The following is a 23,283-nucleotide window of genomic DNA, read 5'->3' on the forward strand; positions in this document are numbered from 1 at the left end:
TCAGCAGCTATATTATAATAGCTGTGCACCTACCCCGAAATACCTCTATCAGAATAACGATAATAATATTTTACAAGACTCAGTTCACTAAACAATTTCGGACGGTAAACATATTCATAATAATATGCACACAAAATAGAGGAGTTATGAGAATCTTGACATATTTTACAAAAATTTACAATTTTAAGATACTTACTTATAAGTTGCTTAAAATATTGTAATATCAAAAAAAGTGTATGCGGGGATCTGGATAATATTCTTACCTAAAATTCTATACCAATTCAATCTCGATTTAAATATTATAGAAAATATAAAAGTAAAATCGATTCTTCTAAATGCTAAAACGTGCCGCGTTATAGTTATAATAAGATAACTGCACGTCGCACTCTAAAAGTCTAAAATATCCATCGCAGAGAGATAATGACGTGTTATGTTGTACAATATAATACGACGTGTGCCGTGTCATTGGATTTTGAGATTTCGTTTACACAATAACGGCGCGTGATATGACTTTTTCGTACATAGAATTTCTTTTCTGGCACCGACCACGGGATTCGAAGGTACTATAATATAATATCATTTATAACATCATATGAAATATCATGATATCGTATTTGGATTATCCGTTAAACTCCCACTACAGCAATGAAGCGTGTGCTTGCATTTTTGATAGTCCGTTCCGCGGCGACTTCAGTAGTGGCTTTTCTATCCAAAGTATTATTGTACATAATACACTATACGAAGTGCACTCATCTGGAGGCATTGTTGCAGTAGCTGCTATTTCGATTCCATTTTCGATTTAAACGGTTTTTAATGCCGAGAACTCCGCGGCCGCACGAACGAATTTTAAACGAAACGATACACACAATATTTATATTTATGATTTACGACCTACCACTGTGGTGTCCGTGTAAAAATATGATAATATTATAATATAAGATATATAATATATGACATTATACGTTGACGATTTACCGCCTTGTCGCGGTCCTTCATACTACATAGTACATATATATATATATTATTTATTGCGTAACGCGCAGTAGATTTATGCATAATAATATTATGTGTTGTAAATAGTAGCAAGGATATCTTCGAGTTATCGTAACGTGGTAACTCATATCTGAGTTTATGCGTTGTTTATATAACTAGTAACTTTTTTGTTTAAGTAACGTCTAATTAAACGAGCTAAATTGTATTCCACGATGTTCAGTTAACTGAATTTCCAATCAGTTGTAATTTATAAGTAGTTTTACTATTAAATTATAGATTGGCAAACTATATGATGCATGTATGTGTATAAATATCTACAGAAAATCACATTATTACGTCCAATCACATTAATTTTAAATTCCTCAATAACAACATTGATTTACTAAGTTCGATGTTTAAAGATACATGTGTGTCACGCTCCCTTAAATAATTAATTAATGAGCTAATCAAAAATTAATTTAGATAAATAATTATTAACTTGTTTTTGTGTATTTCGACTAAATTGAGTTACTTTTATTTATTGTTTGTAATAAACTTTTTTTTATTTAACTTCTTATTTTTACAAGTTGATCAAATGAAAAGTAACTTCAAGCTTTAACCTTAAACTATACGTTTTTGTAAAACTACCTAGCTTGATAATTTAAAAAAAAATGGTTGACTTAACAAACCTTGGTATATTGTAACTAAGGCTGCGAGGATTCGAACAAAATTATTTAGAACGTATCGCGTCACAGAAAAAAAAAAATAAAATGCACCTCCGTCACACACACCGAACTCGCCCATGTTTAATATAATAATATGTCGACCTCGCTTCTCTGTATTGTCCAGTACATATAAAAACATAATATCCGTTATATTATTATATTATACTTTATATATATATATATAAATTATAAATATGTGGTGTGTGTACACGGTGTTAACGTACTGATTGACGATGTCGGCGATTGACGTATTGTAATATAACGAGAATAACGTAATAGGAAAATACATTGACTACAATAATAATAATAATAATAATAATAATAATAATATAAAACCGATTTCTAGACAATAATGATATTATCGAGTGACCTTCGTACACGTTAAACTGTCTCGACTTATTGTAGAAAATCATACCATTTGCCTCAGCGTCCTTCGGTTTCATTTTTTTTTTTTTTTTTTTTTTAATCAAAATTCTTCATTTCAGTTTTCATAAAAAATATTTAAAAAAAAAAAATAAAAACAAAATAATGTATTTGTGTACAGTACCATTATAATAGTTACTATATTTATTTGAAAATAACCTCTGTTCCGAGTATTTAATCAAAATATATAATCCCTTTTGGTTTTCCAAAATAATTGGCTTACATAGTTTCGCTTCCGAGTAGCTTTGGGGCAACCAAATATTTCGGCGGCAGATTTATTAAAAATGTTATGCTCGTGTATTGTTATTAAATAGCTCTTTATTTAATATTATATTATGCGAAAAGGGGGAAAACGTCGGATGGGATACATTGGTCTGAACGTCAACATTGCGTACACCAGAGATACCTTATGCGGTGCGCGACGACTTTATTAATACGGAATTCCATCATTCGCTGTCAAAACACATATTGGAGTAACTCCGTATCAAAACACGAGGGATGATGTGGCTAAAAAACGTATGGGCATATATTATAAAAAATGTTAAAGAAAAAAAGGGGTCGCCTGAAATATGTTCAGGTGTCGATATTATTATTTCCGTCGTTTTGTTCAGTCGTTACAATATTATGTTATATACTGTACTATGCATGTATTATTGTTATTATTATTATTACAGTCTGTCGAATTTTATTCGTTACGCTATTCTACCGACGCTGCTGTAAGACGTACTCAAACATTTTATTATTATTGGTGTTATTATTATTATTTTTTTTTATTATTATTAGTACTATTATTTTTTACCAGAGATTACGATAAAATCCATTGCATGATACAATTTTATGGCACTCTCAACTAAAAAAACGGAATGTACACTCGCAGAATAAAAAAATTTAAATTTAGTCTCGTTCGTATTCAATTATTCGAAACGTTTTGTTTGAACAGAGCTGGCACTTGCTTAACAGATATTTTATTCTACACGTACAATCAAAAGGTTCTAAATTGCTCAACCGAACTCGATCAATATAATAATATCTACAATCGACGAACTCGTACAATACATTATTTCAATTACAAAACAATAAATAGCCAAATTTTATGTACCAGAAATAATGGATTGATATTTGAAAAGAGTAAAAGTGTTTAAGACATTTGCAATGTTTTCAATGATTACGTTAAATTATATATTAGTAATCTTTTTGACTTAGTATTGAATAATATATTATACGTTATTATATTATAACATGTAAAAGAGTTTTTTACATGAACTATGATAAAATAATAAAAGTAGTCTTATAATATATTCTAATGTAAAATCTTTCTACCCCTGAACCGAGCACTGACCTGTGAACATTTTCTAAATTAGCTTTGACGAAAACGTAACGGTAGTGAATCGTACATAGTTACTTTAAATACATTGAAAAAGATATTTTAGTTTATTTAAATGTATAAAACTTGAGTTTGTCTTAAAGTGTACTTTATGATTATATAACACGAAATAAAACCATCAGTAAAAATAAAATTTTTTGATTAGTATAGTAAAAATAGTGGCAAAAAAAAGAATAATTGCATCTTTATTGTTGTAAATAACTGTTATTTAAAAAAATATATACATATATTTTCACCAGAGAAAGAAAATAAAAACTCTGTTCCTTAAATCACCGTCGTTGCTTAATATACAGAAAGGCTTTTGGTGTAAAAAATAAGCCTTTCGCCACTCTTCCCGGAAACGAGTAACCCACACACGCGCTTGTGAATTCATTTACATAATTCGATTCGCAACACTACGAATGTGCGTTTTTACCTCCCGAGCCAACGACACGTGTCTTACTAGCGAATATAATATATTATATTATAAGTCAGACTAAACTCTAACTCGACAATACAAAAAATCACGATTTTTCGATATCACACTCGGCCGAGTTATCAGCCGGATAAATAGTAATTTTTTAGCGGTTCGATTCTGTAATATATGCGCATTACGATATTATAATATTATGTACACGCGCAAAGTGTACATCGCGTCTACGGATTGGCTGCCTCGGGCTGTTTGATAACACTCGCGTGTCTCGCCGCTCGCACGGTGCCGAGCTTATGAAACGGATAAGGAAAAAAGAAGAAGTACAAAAACCAACTGTTATCGCCGTTCCGATTTCTGGCACCGCCGAGGGCCGAGGATTTGCGGCTTATCTCGGGGGGGGGGGGTAGCCCTACGCACGTTCTTTCGTATTCCGTTCGTCGGACGTTTGCAGATTATAAACGTAATGCACTACACATCTAACACACACAAATACACTGCACAGATACATTATGGTATTATTTATGTTATCGGAGCGTGTGCTTTTTATACGTCATCCAACCTCCGCCGGGGCCCCGCGAAATGCGCCGCCCGAAAACCCGCGCGCACGTCGAGTGTATATCGTACGAACCTACACGCGACTATATACGGCCTGGGGTGTCCGATCCATTAGACGAATACAATGTATATACGCATAATACATAATATTATTATTGTACCGTCCTCGTATACCGCGGTCGTAAATGGAACCGCCGCGGAGTGTCCTATATATTATTATAATATACCGTAGTTGCTACCATAATAAATATATATATATATATATATAAATGCTTAAATATTATATATTACGCGTTATATACCCTTCTTGTACATGCGCATCTGTCACGAGACTGTGTTCCTACTGTTCCCGCCGCCGCGGGCGTCACGTGCGCCGCAATTATTGATGATTAAATCGGGATTTCGACTCCTCCTCTTCGTCCTCCGCGTCGTCCTCAATGTCGTAGTCATCCTTCACCGCCGGCGCGCGCCCGACCGGAGGGCGACGGACGAGATGGCATCGCCGGTGCCGCCGATCGACAGGCTATTAATTTATTTTTTTCTTTCATTTCTTTCCGCCCGGTCGTGTGCCTAGGGGGGCTGAAAATGGCGAAATACCGGGGAAAAAAAATCTGCCTTTAATCTCCCAAAGAGGAGGCGTTTGATTTGACGGCGGTGGTGACTTTGAGTTTTCGGAAAACCCATTTTTTCCCCAAACGTATACAAACGCCGTCTTATTATTCTAAATTACATTATTTCCTACTCAGTTTTCATCGTGTTTTTTTCCCGCCCTACCCCCACACACTGCAGCCGTTAAATCGCTCTAGATGGAAAACCGCTGCAGGGAGTGGGGTCCGGGACAAAAGCTTTGCTCCAACAGGCACCAAAAACTCTGAGAGAATCAGATGTCGTCACACTGTTCGTGACGCGAGTAGCATTATACTGAAAACGCTCCCCTACCCAAAAAGGGTTGTGTGCGTTTTTTTTTAATCACTCTTAGTCGAGAAAAGTGATTTTCAAAACACGCTTTCTTTTTCTCACGGTAGTCATATCGTCCGATCGTTAATCATAATTAAAACTCAAATGTTAATGACATGAGTGCACAATTGCAAATGACAAATTCAACATTCGGTAACGTTAAAATGATGATGAATTTCCCTTGTGTAAACCTATTAGAGCACGATATAATTTACACACGCGATCATCAAAACGGTCGATTCTATAATATAAAACCATTACCATAACATTATGTTTCATAATATTATTCTCTTAAAAAGTTTTACGTAAAATAAAATATCTAATTTCAAAAATACAATGTATTTATTTACACTTATTATATTACTTAATAATATAATATAATATATACATATAATCCAGTTTTTAATTTGTAACACTTCTGTTTTTTTTTTTTTTTTTACAAAGTTTTTAAATAAACAATAGTTTTATAATGTACAAATGTTGCTTACAATTAATAATCTATTAAATATATATCTAAAACTTTTATTGTTTTATCCTCCTTCTTATTATTATTATTTGTACACAATAATACAGCTATAAGATAAGTATCAACTTGGATACTACGTAAACAGACATATAACGAAATAAAGTTTGACCGTTATTGATAAATGAGATCGAAGTAAACATTTCAAGTGACTGTTTGTTATAGGTACTTGAAATCAACTGTGGTCTGACGAATTCATTTTTTATTAGATTTTTTAAGCAATACTATGGAATAAACGAACGAAAATAATAAAACTCTAATAGCGTGTTTGGCAATGTAATATATTTTCAATGGTTTTCAGAGTCGTAAAGGTAAAAACATATATCACATAAAAGTCCCAATTTGGAAATACTTAAAACTTTTGGAGAAGATCGAAGTATTTTGAACTTTGGATACATTACCGTAATGAAATCCAATATGTAAGATTAAAAAAATAAAAAAATGTAATTCGAGTAACTTAACTACCATGACAACCATGGTGTTATCTTACAATGTATCTTTTTTTTTTTAATCAAGTAATACTACTAAAACTCTATTTTCGTACATTATTATGTCTACCATAAAAAGCAATAATTTTCAAAACTTTTAAAATATTATAAATTTCAAAAACCTAATTTACATTTTAGTTTTCAAAATATCGGGTGCATTTCATTTTCATATTAATGAAAGTCAGATTAAAACTTAACATATATTATGGGATCTCCACCCTAATTAATGAACCGGCTTTTAAAAGTAAAATGTCCTGTGTCAGTGCAATTTGTTAAAATGTAAATAGATAGAAAATGAGGGTTTATGTTGCAAAACAAAATACCATCATAATTTACATAACAGTGTAAACATTAAGTCGGGGAACCGTTAAAAACAAGAGTTTATTCATAATACTGTTTCTGTATTTTATTTTTTTTCATTAAATATGATTTTGGCTGATCTACTGGATTAAATTAAATTCATGTATTATACTTTCTGTTTTTCTTTGAAAACATATAAATATAAAAACATTAATTTATGTACATCAAAAAGTAATATAATTGCAGCTGACGGGTGTGCAATGTGTATTGAAAAATATATTTAATTTGGTAAATAATATTTAATATTTCTTATATAAAAATTATTTTTTTAAACACTTTCAACTTTGGTTCACATTGTCGATCGAAAATCTTTGATGTTGTTGGTAAAGCAGTCCCAGCAGAACTAAATGATAAATTATTATGATTTATCAACTAATCATAAACACAAAATAATTATTATATGACAGTTGAAGTAAAATAATAATAAATCGATTTATCATATTTGTGTACACTTGAGGCTCTATTAGGTATAATAAACAATAACCTTATCGTGTTTGAGGATGTTTATAATTGCATAACCAATGGAATCACTATGTGGATACTAAATTATTTGAGAAATATGATAAACAAAATTAATAATAACGGTCATCTAATATAATAATATTTATATTATATTCGGTTGCCCGAAAAATTGAAACCCCATGTCGAGATGTAGTTTTTTTATTATATTATGTAACATATTTTTTTTTTATGAAACATTTATTTTTTTTAATCCTAATTTGTTGTAACTTTTTTTCAGGCGTTGATAGATTTCATGTTTTTATATAACGGTGTTAACGTTTTATGTTTTAAATTTGTGTTAACAAAATTACAACTCATTACCTCTATACGGTACCTATATAGATATTTTAAAACGCAAACTTTGAGTTACATTAGTTTACTTTTATCGTGTTCAAAACTTTTGATTCATTGACCAATAAGAATATCTCCGCACCTACACTTTTATACAATTTTATTATTACAAATTTTTCATCAGATGATATTAATCTCTTTTATCTATTATATTTGCCTTTTGTCTTTATAGTTTTAGAAAATGCATTTTTACTGATTCCGTTTTATTAAATAGTCTATAGAAAATCTTTAGATGTTAGACGATGCTATTATTATGGGTTATAATTAAATCGCGAATAATCGAATAGTCCTAGTGCGTAGCCTTTATTCCACGGTAAAAGTCTATAAGTATGGACTCTCGTTTATAAACCTAATTTTCAATGAGAAAATATATTTTTATGGAAAAAAAATGCTTCCGTAATTTATCAAAATATAGCGAACTCGAGTACGTCCTATTATAATATTAAATCGCGTTTTGGCATGTCGACCATACGCGATTAGACCCTTCGTTTAGTGAATTATACACTGGAGCGTATGCTGCGGACCGCGGTGGACGTTTACGTGCCACGGCCACGACCCCAAAGTGGTCAGATGTGTTGCGTATATTATTAACATAAAATAACGTGAAACGGTTAAAAAGGCTACGCTGTCCCCTCAACGGCGTCGCGTGGATGGGATATCCTAAAAAAAACTCGCCGAAAAACAATAGAAAATAAACAGAAAAAAACGTGTTTTTCCGTTTCGACGAAATAATACAATTATGTTATTATTATTATTTTTTTGTTTTCCCCCGAACCTACAACCGCTACCCTCCCACGGGAACGGACGCACGTGGCGTTGACCGTAGGCCTGTATACGGCGTACGCGCTGCGCGTATTTGCCATTATTATCGATCTCACTCGGTCTCTGTCCGACGTTTGGTCGGGATTCGACGATGACAATACGGTTTTCACCGCAAATGCTTCACTACCGCAGCGGATTATTGCTGTCCCGTCGACACAACAATAACGCGCAGCGCGTTATTACACGTTATTTATGCCCACACATGCGAATGTAGGCCATTCTACCTCCAGTGCGTTCGTTCGAGAGATATTTAGGACATTTGTCTTCCCGGGAAAAAAGTAAAAAAAAATAAAATGTCAGACAATACTCCCTCCTATAATCTATTTCTAAGGTATTACATTTAAAGTTCACTTAAAATTAAGATATTTATTGCTGGCAGGTGGCCGGATTAATAATGAAAATGTCCCTGAGGCTTGCAAAAAATAAGTTTATTTCTGTGAGCCACATATTATTTCATATTATATTCTTCAGCTTATAGAATTAAATATTAATAATAATATGCATATTTTTAAATAATAAACTAAATGATAAAAGAACATTTTTTTTTTTTAAGTATTATTTTATAATATTCTGTCCGAAAACTGATTAAAAATTGTATTAAATAAATAATTATGACAAATACTACCATCTAAAGGATTTTTTATTTTATTTATTTAAATTAATTATAATGATTAAATAGCAACTAATTGACCAAAATTGATTTTGTTAAAATAAAAGGATTAAATAAGGTATTCTATTTTTTTTTTTTTTTTTTAATAATGCTTCCTGTTTGATGAGTTGAACATTTTTAATCGAATAATATGATCACATTAAACTTTAAATTAGGTTTTCTACTATAAAAAAAAGAAACGAAAAACCAATAAATAATAAAATAAACACATAACTGTTAAACTAATACGTTTAAAATCTTCGCTGGAATCTAAGATGAGAGCAAAAATAATTATTTACTTATTTATCTACTACGTCTTCTTTTCAACCTTTATAATTTATTTTCTTTTAAAAGTTTATAAATATAACAGATGAGAAAACTACAATGTACCTATGGAAATATTTTTATTTTTTAAAATAAAATAAATCGAGTACAAACATTTAAAAATGTAACGTCCAATATTGTGCATTATTTGATAAATAATATATTAGTTAGGTAGCCATAAAAAGAACAAGATATGTGTCGATAACGTATAATAAAAATCCATTTTTATGTGAACGATCATTTCGTGTTACCCATACATGCAATTTCATACGCTCTTGTGATATACACAATATATAATATACGTTTACGTCTATTTTTCACTTGACGGTTAACGTCTAAAAAATTATACATCTCACTTTTTCTTAAACATTTCGATTTACGATTCGCATTTTCAGGTCTTATGTGTTAAAAATGTATTTTCTTATTATTATTATTTTCTTTTTTTTCACATTCCCGTGGTTAAAATGTGAACAGTCTATAACAATAAATGTATATATCGGTAATACCTAAACGGCATAATTTTTTTCAGTCAAAGTCGATCGATTTTTACATCGGTCCGTTAAGACTGAGGGTTCATCTGGTATACGACCGCGCATATACGGTGTATTCAAACGCGGTGTGGTTTAGGTAATTAGTATGTAAAAGGCGCTCCTACGCACACATTATTATAATATATACATATGCCCGCCCCGGATAACCGACCAAAGTTGTGTCTTGCTGTGTTCCCTCCACCGCTGTTTGTCTAGCTCGTCCCAAAGTTTTCTACCTGTGCGCGCGAGTGTGTGTTTGTGTGTGTGTGTGTGTGTGTGTGTGTACGCGTTACACGTTATCTCGGGCGCGTGTCCAGGTGCGTGATTAATTACGCTATATTTTCTATTGACGGGAGAAACGTGAAACCTCGTATATATAATTAAACGCTTCCGGGTATTCGCCGGCAGAGAGACCCGAAACTTTGGATTCCTCTCCGCCGCCGCATACGAAGAGCCAACTAGGCCGGAGACGGGATCGATGGAAAAAAATACAGAGCACGTATTTCGAGCGATTATTGTGCAGTGTAGGTAGTTTTTTTTGATTTTTTTTTTTTTTTTTTTGTTTTGTAACTCCGTCGGAAATTTCATTCGAAAACTTCCCGATGGGATATATTACCATCACTGTCGCGCGGGGTGTGTCGGAAGGGAGGAGAAGGTGAATTTTTTTTAGTTCTGGTCGTGTTTTTGTACCAAACACACTAATATATAGTTTATAGTATATATACAGGTACATCGTTTACGCCACGCCCGGGTCCGGACATTAGAGTTAGTACCCCATCTACGCTACACATGCACGCGTTTTGTATATGATATTGAATTATGTGCCCGGCCGAAATTTTCAAACAGATTAACGTCGGAATTGCCTTAAAACGGATTACGATATTTGTTACTTCATTGTTTACCAATCAGATGCAAACATTTCAATCTCGCTTCAATTTGATTTTTTTCTACGGCGATTTTTCAAAATCGATAAATCATCATGACACAATTGTTATGTTCACTATAGATATCAGGTTATTAACAATTTATACGGCACTTATGCCACAGACTTAACAATAATATTAAGTAACCGAGATTTGTTATATTATTGCTTTTGCCTCCCGTTCACCTATAGGTATACCTTGATTTATACTTTTTTCCCTCGCGAAATAGCTCCCCACAAGGTTTCATTAATAAATTAAGGAGCTTGGTTATTTACTCGAATTGATTGTCAGTGGCTTTTATTTGTTGTGTCCGATTTGGAGAACCCAATTTGTCGTCTTGGCTGTTAGACCAAACCCTTATATCGAACTTTTGGTTAAAGAAAACAAAAACAATACCTTACCCTCTATTTTGGATTCGTGCCAGCCAAATTGTTTGTTTCGATTATTTCCCCTGTTTTAATAGGCACTCAGTCGTGTAGTTGAATTTTCTAAGTAAAACGTAATAACTTAAACACAACTTCGGTTTACACTACATTTTGTAAATATGTGCTTTATATTCTATTCGTTTATAAAAATGTAAGTCCTCTAATACATTGTATCCAATCTCCTTGATACAATTGTATGAACGGGAACGCATAATAAAATAATATATGACGATATTTTTGTATAATATCTTTTCAAACATTTTTTTCAATGTTTTATTTATTTTTGTTTTTCATCACCATTACCATTATTTTTATTTTATCCCGCTGAAATATGTATGATTTGCATTATAATACATGACTTACTCCGTATACTTTTAAAAATATTTGTTTGTAATTAATTTGGATTTTTCTTATCCATCGAGTAGGTAAAATTTTATAATAACCAAATCTAATGCATAAGTAGGTATTTAAATTTTCTATCAAATTCAAACTGTATACTCTAATTAAATGAATAAAATAAAAACGCCTTTTATACTTAGAGACTTAGAGCAGCAATTTATTACAGAAGAATGTGAAAGTTCACTATTATGCGCTTATACCTTCGTAACGTCCATACAATGAGTAATGATTAATATACGTATCAAAGTTCAGTGTCATTATTTACGTGCATCACGTAAATTATACTTAATGAAATCAACAATATCACCTACTGCTGCTAACATTAATATATTAACAATTGTACAATTAAAATAATAATGAAATCGTTATTCATTCGCTAGAAAGTATACTATTCTGAATTAAAAACCAGAACATTTTACATTTTTGCAATATACTAAGAAATCGCAAAAGAGTGTCGTGTCGTTTATTCGAGATTCTTAAATCTTGACTTTTACCCACTCTGGTTTTATTAAAATAACAGTTATTTAAAATATATTGTTGATGCCGGTCGAGCGAGTAAGAGGTTTATCCGAGACTTTTCTGAATTCGAATTAGTATCTGCTCATCGGCACAGACGTTGTCTAAAATGTATACATTTTATTAAACTGAAGGGCCCAACTCCAAGCCCTAAGGAGTTCGCTCTTTTCTCTGACGGCGACGTCTATACGTTCTTTCAACGCTCAGCCGAGGTCTTCAAGACCGTGAGCGCGTGAAATATGTAATCGGTTAAAAGCCAACGACGGCTGTCAACTTCTCCGCAGCGACAAGTACATAATTAATATTTTTCTCCTTTCATCACTCTTTTCCATTATTATTATTTAAAAACTCCCTCTTTCGTTGATCTGATCTTTCCATTATAGGTGACCCGATTTTAAAAAGTCATTCTTCCGAGATAACTACCCATAATAACAAAAGAAAAAACACGCTTTATAATTTTTGTGTAAAAACATACACATTGTCTGCTAAAAAAATATATTCATTTTTTCCCACTCGTACGTGTTTTGTGTTAAAAAAAGTCATTTGCCACGCTATTTTTTTTTTTTGTTTGCACTTCACGTTTGCGTTAATTCAAATTTACATTCAATTACTATGTATTTTTTTCGTACGCATTCTATGACACTCGACTATAGTAGTTATATGACGTGATATGTCTTTGTATTACCTATTTTGGGATTTTACAAGCTAGTGTAGCTTTTTCAACAATTATTTTATCGAATTGGTGTTTGGATTATTTTTTTAATGTGTCGTTTATAAATCTGTATGTACTAAATTTTTAAATTTGCGCGCATCACCCCGAAAACTCTAATTTAACCGAATTATCACATTGTATTGAAAATATTTTTATCTCATGGTTAAACAATAATTTTCTAGACGCATTCATTCAATATATATTTTCAAAAAGTTTTAAATAAAAGTCTTGTCGGACGTTTACTGCAGAATGTCCAATAACTTTCGAAAAACTGTAAATAATGTGCAAAGTTTTTAATGATCAAAGTGAACAGATATTATAGTTGAATTTGATTTTTCTTTCGTCAACACTAGTTTTACTTCAATTGGTTTGTACAATTTGCCAGTGATAAATATTTATCACCACGTTTATGTCAATAACTCATAATGTAGGTCTGTAAACGTTGTCAATACCAAACCGTATTATATGCGAACACAATACGTACTCGTAAACGCCGTCAATGACGTATCGTTATATGAATAAAATAATATATATTCCTCGTAACTTTGTCTAAATATTTAACGCATATTTTTGTTTCTTTGTATTCGCTCTCATCGTGGCACAATAACATACGATAACACTGTCGCAGTATATCATCAAAACGTGTGCGAAAACTCTTTATTTGTACGTACACGTTTCGTCGGTGGCTAGGGAAAAAAAAATTAAACAGAGGAGAAAAGCACTTGCGCAAATAATGCGAAGACACTGATGCTGTCTGCGTGTGTGTATACTTGTCGTTGGCGGTGTGTTGTTTTATAATGTAACTTTCCGCGATTGCAAATTCATGTGTTCCCCGCCGCGGGGAGGTTTCGAAATGCACTCTGCTCGTCGTCATCAGTCCTCACCGCCGGCGCACTGACATCTAGCACAGGCGACGTTTTTTTTTTTTTTTTTCGCCTGCCTTCCCCTACCGCCTTTCTCGGTATGACAAAATACGTTCTAGTGGGATATTATATTATATATACACGCGCACGGGTGCTTGCGATCCACTACAACATGTACATACTCTGCACGGCGCATAATAACAACAACAGTAATAATAATAATAATAATGATAATAATAATAGTAATAACTGCGACGACAATGAAAGCCGCCGGCGACGAGGGGGGGGGGAGCGATGTTAATTTAAAACGCGCCCGCCGGCTGCACTATACTAGAGATGAGCTTCGGAAGCGCATATTATGTATACAAATAAATATTTATTATATATATATATAAATGCTGCACGTGCGTAAATATATTTTATGTTTAGTTCTGTACACCGTGAGCGCCACTCTGTACATATATTATGACGTGTATATGATATTGCCACTTGACCGGTGAGCAAAACACGAACGCTACCACCGCCCACACCGCGCACCATTCTTAGACGGGAAATATCATTACGTTCGCCGCGTAAATGAAAAAAAAAAAAAAAAAATGTCGGAATGAAAATTGTTTGACGAGTTTTGTTTTTACAAGTGTCTCCGCGTGTGTATACGTCACAGTGTCAACACTCGTACGTGTGCCACGCGATCTGCTCATCGCCGCCGAAGTTATTTTTAATCAAACCAAACAGGCCACGCTCGGAATAATAAATAATTTATAAAATTTTATACGCTATTATGTATACGCGCCGTACATACAGTTCGAAGGATAGTCACCTGTCATATTATAAACGGACGTTTTAAATTTTTATTAAACCCAAATCTATCCCCCGGCCATATTGGTCGAATATAACATGTATATATATTATTAAAATATAGCAAACAAATATTGCACGGTAGACCGGCACGTGCGTTACACACACACACACACACACATAAACTCGTTCACTTTTCGTGCATGTCGTGGCTGATAATGATTTCCACCCTCGCGCATCGTCGTCGATCTTCCAAACATATTATACTATTATGCAATATAAATGTGCGGCGATCCTCGTTCGTAATAGTAAGCATATGATATTGTATAATAATTTATTATATCGTATTACGCGCTCTTCGCTCGCTACGTGCGTATTAACATTCACGGCAGCGCAACCATACATACGCACATGCACACACTCGCGCCAGACGTCGAGAGTTTACGCTATTGATTTTACGACTCGGGGACGCGGTTTTCCGCGATATTTTATCTTTCGGCAAAACATCCGCGGAAGCTGCGGCCTTTTTGGAGCGGTTAAACTTTACCAATAACGTACACCACACGCGTGTGCTATAATACTATAGGCGTAACGATAACGACGGTGTCGTATGAATAATAACGATGTCATTGGCACACGCACAAAATTACAAGATATTATTGTCGTACTGAACGGTGTCCTTTTATTTGTTTTTTTTACAGACGTCCTGTGTGGAAAAGCTCCGCGGATCATCGAACATCCCACCAACATGACGGTGGCACTGCACGAGCCGGCCACGCTGAACTGCAAGTCCGACGGTCAGCCGGTACCGGAAGTCCGGTGGTACCGGGACGGCCGTCCAGTGGATTTCGCCGGTAGCGTTCGCAAGGCCCTATTGCCGGAGGGATCGTTGTTGTTCCTGGAGGCGTCGCAGGGCAAGCGCGACTCCGACTCAGGGACGTACTGGTGCATCGCTCAAAACGAGTTCGGTGAAGCTGTTAGCAGAAAAGCTAGCTTGGTCGTCACATGTAAGTATACCGATGAATCAGTTAATATGTTATCCCTCTACGTAAACCGCGTGCATGTAGAAATCACTAAAATTCAATTTACATATTAAACCAAAGAAAGCAAAGATAAAATCACAAAACTAAAATGGAAAATAATAAAAATACGTTAAGTTACCCTTAAGTGATAATGAATAATTTAAGAATTAAAAATTTTCGTTTTTAAAAATTCGCTAGTAGGTATTGGCTTACATAATGTTTTTGAAATTACCAACTTTCCGCTATATATCATTATATTCCATCGATTTGTCTTATCCTGAGTCTGCTACGAATTTTTCATATATTTTCATAGAATTATCGTAATACTTACTATATTATACAATGAGTATTAATTAATTTATGAAAAAAAAACCGGTAAAAATTATTTAAATGTATTGAATAAATTGTATACCAATAAACAAATTCCTTCCCATTTCATTTTTTTTTTTTTAAACAGAGGGCAAAAAGTACATTTTTAAACGTAGGCTGATTAAAATAAAACGTAGATAGTTTAATTTATAACATACATTCGTATACATTTAAGTGTTAAAATTATTACTGTGTTTAATTTTGCAATATAAATTGCATATTATATTATTAGTATACAAAGAAATTATTTTTGTAAAATATCAATTACGCGGTATTTTATATCATTGCTCTAGCGCTAGGTTGTTATTACGTCGAATAAAAATATAGTAGTTAGGTATATATTTAATAATGTTCAAGAGCAAAACGTTATTATAATCTTATCGAGAACATTGAACTTCCTGTAAGTGCAACCAGAATATAAGAAGAAAACAGTGAAAACGTCTTGACCGAGTGCATGTTAGAAACAGACGAAACTTCAAATGAGATCGGTCATCTTTAGTAGTCCCCGTTCTTATTATAGAATAAGGTTTTAAGTACACGTTTGTATTGTACAACGTGATGGCGTCATTAATCAAAGAGCAAACGCCCCGAGGGGGAAAATGTACGTAAAATCCAAAACTCTAACGATTTAATCGATTCAATATTGTTTCAAAAGTTTCGAGTGAATAAGAGCTCATTGACATTTTTTTTCCTTTTAATATGTTTCCGACATTGTCAAGACACTGCTATAGTGAGTACTATAAAAATCACAAGACTTGGTGATAATCGGCGTACACGCTGCGGTGCGTGAATTTAAACATACCATGTATATTTAATTTTTTCAGCCATCTGATCGTCGTACTATTAATTAAACAGTCAATTAATTAACGTTTAATCGCCGGTAATTAAAGTCCATTATGTACTATTTTTTATATATACAGTACGGGTTACTCTGAGATCGGGCCGCAGGTGTATGATATATTATTATACCCGACCGAATCGCATTAAAATCGTTTAATGTTCGCGTCACACCGGCGCGGGATAATAATATTTTGTTCTTCCGTACTTTACCACGATCGAATCATACATCCCTCTGACTATCGAAACACGTTATCGACCCGTAGTTATTTCCGGCCGACTCGGCTGATTCCGCATGCGTCTAATTTTTTGAAAGTGTATAATATATACGATTTTGGTACACACATACACATCGTTGAACTCGTCGGGATTGACTTTTATCGGGCGGCCCCGTTTGTTAATTACAATGTGTTCCGGCACATAAAATACCGGAACCAAATCGCGTGACGACGGCGCGGCGCGTCGCAGTTGTTGTGTCGCGATCGGATCCGTCCGTATAATGACATAGTCAGCTGCCGGGTCGCTGTATTGCGTTTCCTACCGCGTAACCGTGTTACCTACCCTCCAAACCGCCCGAAAACGCTATAAAACATAGCGGCAATAATAACATAATACATCGTCAGCCATCGTCGCGAACGGTTTTTATCGCGAATGCGTTTAACCGAAGAGACCGGACTACTGAACGATAACTATGTATTATGTTATCGTCGTCGTGATCACAATCGCGTCGAGTGGTGCATGTGTGGTATTATGTGTAATATTTATTACGGGGGCACTCCGCACGCCTCTTACGGCCCGTCGTCGACCATACAATAACATAATAATATTATTATATACTGTACAATTCAATCCGCCTACAGCTCTTTAATTCGCACGCGTGTTTGAATTTGACAAAAACGTTTGATGGCAGCCGAAAGTAATGTCCGGGAGGGGGTGGTGCGGTGGAGGACACGATTCGGTCAGTCAACACGCGCGTGACGGAATATAAGGGGCTTATTGAAGCGCAAAACAAACGGCCGGAAGCAGTTTTCTTTAGACACACTGGAATTGAGTGAAAATAAGGGGCTTTTTCCGTGGCGGTGGCTGTGAGGGTGAGATGAGGTGACCGGAGACGACGTCAGTCGGTTGTGGTACTAGTTGTGGAGGTAGAAGGATGGAGAGGAGTTCGAATGGAGGGAGAAGCGAAGACAAACATCGACCGGAAAAATGGTCTTGTTTGATGTTCCCCGGGGAAACGTCCGAAGGTTTTCTTTACTCTTCACGAGAGGCACAGCTCTTTAAAACCCCTAAACTTTTGGTGCGTCGGACCGTTTCTCTAATTAATGGACGAGAATCGAATAACAGTTGATGGACGTCGAATAAAAAAACTTAATATGTGAAAAACGAAGAGTGTGTAGAAAGAAAAAAAAACGAAATACAAATAATGGTTGTATGGGTAAAAGGAGGGTCTACAGGACTTGGGAAGTTATATATTTTAGACGCATACAGGTTAGGTTAAAATATGATTTTATAAAAGTGTATAATTCATTGTTTAAGTTAATATTTTAATTTTTCAACAAAATATTACATTTTATTTGTTTAATATTTTACTTATCTTTAAAATTGTCTTTTATTTTAAAATCATTATTTGTGTATAGATTGTTCACTTATACCCTGTTTTAAAGCAAACAAATTGAATGCATAATGTTTGTTTATTTATAACTATATAAACTTGATATATTTTAATGAGCAGATTTAATGTCCAAATATTTTATTGTCTATTTCACTTATTTTATCTGAATTTATAACGATTTAAACTAGAATATATTAATTCAATATTCTATGCAACGAAATTTCTAGATCATAAATTCAAGTTTATGGCTACTCATTAAAAAACTTAAAATAAACTCTAGATGTTTAAATAATAGCGAACCACTTGAATATTTTGTAAAAATGTAGAGTTTTAATATTACTACCTACTAGAACACAACTTATTTTTTCCAAATGGAAAAAATCGACATAAAAATGCTATTCCGTTCGTTAAAGAAATCATGCCTTATTACACCGTAGTTTAACCATCGCGGAACGTGATCCAGCGCGGTTAATATAATGACTATATTATTATTATTATTACTATTATTATAATTTATACGTTTTCCCAATAACCGTATAAATCACGGTTTATACAGTGGTATACATGTATAACATTATATAATGCACTTATACTATAGCCTTAGTGCGAGGGATAGAGTAGAATAGTAGAAATTAAATATAATCCGTAAGGCGCCAAATCTATGGATTTCGTTGAGACGTAAAGAAACGAGATGAACGAGATATTATCGTGAAATGTTTGTGTGTGTGTAAAAAACGGAAAAAAAAGACAGATAAATAATAATAATAATAATAATACGAGCGCCATACAGCGAAACGCTCTTTCTGCGTGGTACCTCTCTCCAGACCTATAATATATTTATATACCGAGTCGTGCCGCAAACAAATGCAATCCATTATCGTGCGGATTGGATTCCGTTGTCATTTTCTCTTTGACAGCCGATTTTTCCCATCTCTCCGACACGCGTATACGCGACATATACTGAATATATATATATATATAGACGTTTAGATTTTGTCGCCCGAAGAAACGTTTGTAAATTATTGCTTTTATCGGAAATATTCACAACGAGCGCCACCTCTACATCCATGCGCCTGACATTGTACTCAGTCGTTGGGAAACAGTCTATAATGAGAGCGTTTTTATCGAGCTGTTTCTAAAAAAAAAAGAAGAAACTCGTATAGACTAATAATAATTGCAATGTGCGACGTGATGTTGTATATATTGTCGTGTATATTATTATATATAGTTAGCCGTTACCGCCGATATCGTTTTGGCAACCAAACGTTTCGTTTGGTATTTTACGAATTCAATCGATGTATATGTATTTTTAGACCAGTAGAAATGGCCAATTAAAGATGCGATGACGTTAAGTAAGGTTTATCTATGTACGAAGCTTAGAAACGATATATCTTTGTGTTACAGTTTTCAAACACTACTGATGCGTGTTAAACGGATAATTTTATCTCGCTTACTTGGTATTTATTAGCTAAAAATATACGACATTAAATTAAAGTAGCGCTCAAAAGAAATACAAATTAAATATTTCACATCCCTGATATCATTAAAGTATTATTATTATTATTTTTTATTTCAACGATTACGAGTTTTGATTTTGTGAGGAACAATTTAATTTTATAGTTCATGTAAACTGTGTTTCAAAATAACACACACATAATTTTAGACGTAGACATTTTTTATAGACATTTTAACCATTTGGTATGCTTCGTTAGTTCACTTTGTGGTACGAATAAAAATATAAATGTTAAATCGAAAAAAACTTTGTTTAGTAATAAATAGCAAGAGTGCAATTAAGGTATCGAGTTAGGGTTTAAAACAACTGTTTTTGATATTGTGTCACGCGAGTTTTAAACGTTTTCATTGTTTAGTCAATAACGTCATGATATCGTAATAATAATTCAAACTAAATTGATTGGAATACTAAAAAAAAAAAAAAAGATAAAAATAATAATTTACTCCACTGTAGTTAATATCGTTGTTTTTAAATGAAATAAAATGACAACAATTAAACATTAGACAAATATTAACTGTACCGTTTCTAGTGAAAAATGAAAAATGTAAAAAGTGCTCGCCGTAAAAATAAAATTAATTAAATTATTATGTGGAAAACTAAAGAACCGTGTCTTTAAGCTTTGGAGTCGTAAACTTTGCAGTATAAACGTGTATAATAAAGCAATTTATATTTGGCTTTTGGTGTTATGATGAAGTTTTGGTTCAAGATTTAATTAAAAAAAAATACGCAATGAATCGTTTGTTTATTTTTATTTTCGTTTGAACATTGGTACACTCCAACAATAAATGTAGGTAATTTAACGGTGTCCCGTTTTAATTCATACAGTGGAGTGGGGGGGGGGGGGTGGCGAGGCGAGGCGGGTAGTTTTTAAACATTTTCCAAACGGGAAAACGTCGTCGAACAGTAACGCGAACGCTGGCGATAGTTATTATTCGTTTGATATGTGCGCGAGTACCTTACTCTACTTTATAATATATATTATAATAATACAAAAGCTATGTGCCGCGACCCTTCGAATTTGTTGTCAACGCTTCAGTTCGATGGGAGGTCTAGTGGAAATAATAACAATAATCGCAAAAGTAATAATAACGTCGATGATAACAATAATGGTAATAATAACGCATCCCATGATTTGCATGGGGTAACACAATGGCGACCAGGAAACTGGACGACAATGAGAGACAAAATAACCGGCCGCCGCGTATTGTTATACGGAAATCGGGAAACCACAGCGACGCGACGAAGTGCAGATGGTCACAAAAAACCGTGTAAATCATATTATGGACAAATCGTCGCGATGACACGAATGCAAAATTTTTAGCAGTCCTGTTGATCGGTTTTTTATTTTTCTACATTTACCTCGTCTCGTAACTGAAAACCAATCGTGCGCCGATTTAATAACTTGGACGGACGAACCTATCGAACCGAAAAATCACATTTCCGATCGTTCGGAAACGCACGATCGTCGCCGTTGTTACCGAGAAATTCTCAGACGGCCGTTTGAACTTTTAATTTCATCTCGTCTTTCGATCTCCTAAGGAAGCTTTAATTACATCGACAATTTGAGGCTCTACAGCGTAGTTTTGGCTTTTATGAATACAGAAATATCTAAACTATTATTGAAGTAGGATTAATCATGCGATCGTTAACGACTCCAAATTTGTTCATATCTAAATGAAACCTAACGTATAGTATACTTCGCTAACCTTCAGGATTTTTTTGGTTAGTTTAAAAACTCTACGCTATGAAAGCAATTTTAATTCTTTTAACTATGTTTAATAACGTTCGCTAAATTCAAGATATTACTTTTTCAATACCAATAACAGAAAATTTAAATACTTAAAAAATATTTAATTGAACAGCGTTACATATCATTATAATATTTTACTTAAACGTAAAGTTATGGTTTTTTTCGATTTTACATATTATTATCACTTTATCAGCTATTATAATTTAAGAAAATATTTAAAACGTATAAGGAATAGTAGGTTTAACGCTTCCAAAAATTATGTTTTTTAAATTGTATCACTCAATCGTTTTTATTAGTATTATCATTCCATTTTTATGATTTAAATCGAGTTTTGTCATTTTAAAATGTGATATGAACAGAACGAACTATCACGAACAGCGTACATTACTACACACTATATAGGTAGCACGTCTGCATTGTATACATCAAGAATATTTGTAAAATATCATTGAAGTATACATCATTAATCAAACGCGCAAACATAATATTGTTCGGTGAATTATATAGGTTTTTTTTTCCAGTTCGATCTAGTTTGATTTACATAACTTAAAAGGTCGCATATACGGTGCCCGATTAAAAAAAAAAACTTTCGTTACTCATAAATCAAATACGTTCATACCGCTACCGATACACACTTATATTTGCTACTGGCTATTTGTAATATCCGTGATTGTACTGACATTGATACGCTATTAATGTACACGAATCCATCAAAAGATATGCGAAATGAAAATACTCCCGATTTTACTGAAATTCATAAACTATTATAATATATTATTAGTATTATGTGAACAAATTTTAATACTATGTGTTTTTTGAACAACCATAATACAGTTTGATGGTTGGAAGTAATTAATTAAAATACAAACTATAAACTATTATAAAATAAAAAACAAACTATTTTAATTATGGATAAATAAACTATGAACGCTTTAAAACAGTACATAAATATTTATAATATTATATGAAATATTATGATATTGTCTTTATATTAAACAAAATAAAACTTTTACAAAAGAATTAGCCCAGTCAAATTAGGAAAAAGTTCGGAACTAATTCCACGAAAGCTGGAGTTTAATTTTTTTTTTAGATCATACCTTACTTATAAACATACTAAAAGTCCTGACACCTACCCCTTGTGCGTAGCCCCCCACCCCTCTTCAAAGGGTGGCGCACCCCTTTCACTTGTTTCGCTTATAACTCGTTAGATTTTTAACTTACGATAAAAATACCCATGACCAAAATTAAAGACCATACAATTTACCATAGACTTGTGCTACTTTTAATATATATATGTTGCGATAAGTGTTATTTTTTTAAAAAATATAAAAAATAATTTTTTTTTATCTTTTTTTTATTGTGTTTTAGCCAAAACCGTCAATGATACGCTGAAATGACCTATGACAAAAGTTAACGAGCATATTATTTTACATAAGATAACGTTAAATTATTTTAACAATTTTAATTAGCATAAGTAAAAATGTTTTTTATATAAAAAGTGACGATGTAATTGAACAATTTGTTGACAATTACAAAATATAAGAATCAGAAATCTAATTACAATATAC

General features: G+C 33.2%; 1 pseudogene; it reads left to right on the forward strand.

Annotated features, from left to right (window-relative positions):
• The first annotated feature begins 602 nt into the window (after positions 1-602).
• LOC113558303 overlaps positions 603-23,283 on the forward strand; it is a 43,984-nt pseudogene continuing 21,303 nt past the window's right edge.

The sequence above is a fragment of the Rhopalosiphum maidis genome, chromosome 3, assembly GCF_003676215.2.
Source record: "Rhopalosiphum maidis isolate BTI-1 chromosome 3, ASM367621v3, whole genome shotgun sequence".
NCBI lineage: Eukaryota > Metazoa > Arthropoda > Insecta > Hemiptera > Aphididae > Rhopalosiphum > Rhopalosiphum maidis.